The following is a 2,565-nucleotide window of genomic DNA, read 5'->3' as shown; positions in this document are numbered from 1 at the left end:
GATTCTAATGTGCAGCCACTGACCTAAGTCCTCAAGAAACACTGGTGACTGATGGAATGAAAGGATGAAGCTGATTCTAAGAAACTGTAGCAATCAATTTGATCTAAACTTCACCTAAAATTCCAAAGAACAAAGTTTCTAAATCAGAATGAGGCTTAAAAAAATTCTGGGCCCAAAAAGTAGGCGAATAAAACATCTGAAACAATTCCTTACCTAATTCAGTGATTTTCAACTTTTTTTCATTATTGCCCCCTACGAAGCCTTTTTAGACATTTTTTTTCTAACTACACTCCCCCATGAAATTTAACAGCACCCAGCTATAGCTGTGCTTCATACATAAAACAACCAAATATAGTTTACTTTTTTTGTTTAATGGATTCAGATTGACTTAATAAAAAATTTTAGTTATTAAATGTTTAGAGCTATGAACATTTAACTTTGTAACTGTATTTGCTGAGTAACTTTTAATAGAATTTTAATATAAAACATAATGTATCAATTTACATGTGCAAATTACCAATTTCTACATAATAGAAATATCACCAAATTTTTAAAAGACATTCAAAACTATTATTTTTCCAGCAAAGGTAAACCAATTGAAAAATTATCTTCTTAAAAGTTATTTTTAATGAAATTAACTCTTGTTTTAATTTAACTAGGTACTAGATATTCATTCAGTTATTGTCAATATATCCTCCTCACCCAAGGAGAGAGAAGGAAGGGAGGGAGGGAGGGAGGAAAAAACTTCAATGTGAGAGAGAGACATCAATGAGTTGCCTCCTACATACCCCCCAATGGGACTGGTGATGGAACCTGTAACCTAGATACTTGCCCTTGACAGGGAATCGAACCCTGGACCCTTCAGTGCAGGGGGATGGTGGGCAAATAATAAAATGTAAACAAACTATTTTTATTTAATTCTCAAATCCAAAATCACACAAAAGCACAGAGAGCCAAACATAGCAAGAAGGGCGGCCAAAAGCCCCTAAGAATGAGGAGTTCACCAAGAGAGATACAACTTCAAGATCAAGCAACTGGTGGTCCTCCAGTCGGAGCCATCTATTTGCCATAGATTTGTGGTATTGACCTTGCACAATTTCTGTCTACCTTTCATGAACCTGATGTCAATGTTGCTTGTGTAATTCCCAAGAAAACCTAATGTTAAGAAATGAGATGTTGTTAACCATGCTTTGAAGGACCACACACCATTGTAAAATCTAAGATGTTTTTGTCTCCCCTCCGGAATCAATTTTTAACAACTTTAAGGTTGCAAGTCCTGACCTCTGTATTCTCACATATATCCTCCTAGGAAAAAAAAAATCCATTTACACTGTATCCCACAGCTATCATGAGAGCTCTTCTACTACCATCATCTCTTTGAAAGAAAAGAGATCCCCATATTATTAACCCTTCTCCCAAAAAAGGAGCCCCCACCCCACCCCACCCCCGCTCCAAAACCGCTAACTTTTAGAGCTAGAAGAACACTTAGGGCTCATCCAGCCCCTCCTTCTTCATATGAAGAAACAACAGAGCCCTAAGCAGTTGAGAGACACGTCAATCAAAGTCACCAGTTATGGGCAAGGTCCTTGTCTGTCTAGTTCGCTGCTGTGTCTCTGCGCTAGCGCCGGGTTTGACACATGAGACAGTCAGATGTTTGCACACATAATGAATGAATGGTTACGGGGCAAATTAGTGACAGAACTGCGAGCCCAGTTCACCTAATTCCGAGGCAGGTACTTTTCCAATTATACCACTTGGCACTCGTACTACCTTTTCCAACCACAACCTTCTGTTGCCCTGGAGTATCAAAGAGTGGCCACAAAGACTATTAAATGTTTAGTGTTTGAAAAACTTCCCAGCTGAAATAAGCTGTTTTAGTTCACACACCAGTAAAGTTGAAGAGCAGGGTCTTGTTCACTCGTGTGCAGAGCATTTCAGCCCACTGAAAGTTAGGAACTTTCTGCAAATGAGGATACCCAGCCTACAAGGCACTATTCGTAACTTGCTTACCTGGCCTGAGCTCTTTTCTAGAATCCTGTACACATGTCACATCCCCCAACCCAGACTGAGAACCCTAGACTGTCAAAACTGTGTCTTGTCTTTCTAAAGCACCTACCAAGTTTGAACACAGAGCAAATGTTCGGTAAATGTTTGTAAACTTATACCGATGGAACGGGTGCACCATGAGGGACAAAAGTGGATTTGGCATGAACAAAAAATACTACTTGTACCTTGCTCATCTCCTAGGACAGTGGTTCTCAATCTTCCTAATGCCGCGACCCTTTAATACAGTTCCTCATGTTGTGGTGACCCCCAACCATAAAATTATTTTCGTTGCTACTTCATAACTGTAATTTTGCTACTGTTATGAATCTGATATGCAGGATGTATTTTCATTGTTACAAACTGAACATAATTAAAGCATAGTGATTAATCACAAAAACAATATGTAATTATACATGTGTTTTCTGATGGTCTTAGGCGACCCCTGTGAAAGGGTCGTTCGACCCCAAAGGGGTCGTGACCCACAGGTTGAGAACCGCTGTCCTAGGACCAGTACGGAAC

The 2,565-nt window shown here is 39.4% G+C and overlaps 1 long non-coding RNA gene across 1 annotated transcript in view; it reads right to left on the bottom strand.

Moving 5' to 3' along the window:
- Positions 1-889: 889 nt before the first annotated feature.
- The window catches only part of LOC111827225, a 4,568-nt gene continuing 2,892 nt past the window's right edge, over positions 890-2,565 (bottom strand). The window contains exon 2 of the long non-coding RNA XR_002830723.1: positions 890-1,155. This is a non-coding gene — a long non-coding RNA (uncharacterized LOC111827225). The remainder of the gene's footprint in view (positions 1,156-2,565) is intronic.

The sequence above is a fragment of the Myotis lucifugus genome, unplaced genomic scaffold, assembly GCF_000147115.1.
Source record: "Myotis lucifugus unplaced genomic scaffold, Myoluc2.0 scaffold_144, whole genome shotgun sequence".
NCBI classification, from domain to species: Eukaryota; Metazoa; Chordata; class Mammalia; order Chiroptera; family Vespertilionidae; genus Myotis; species Myotis lucifugus.
This window is presented reverse-complemented; position numbering and strand designations above follow the sequence as displayed.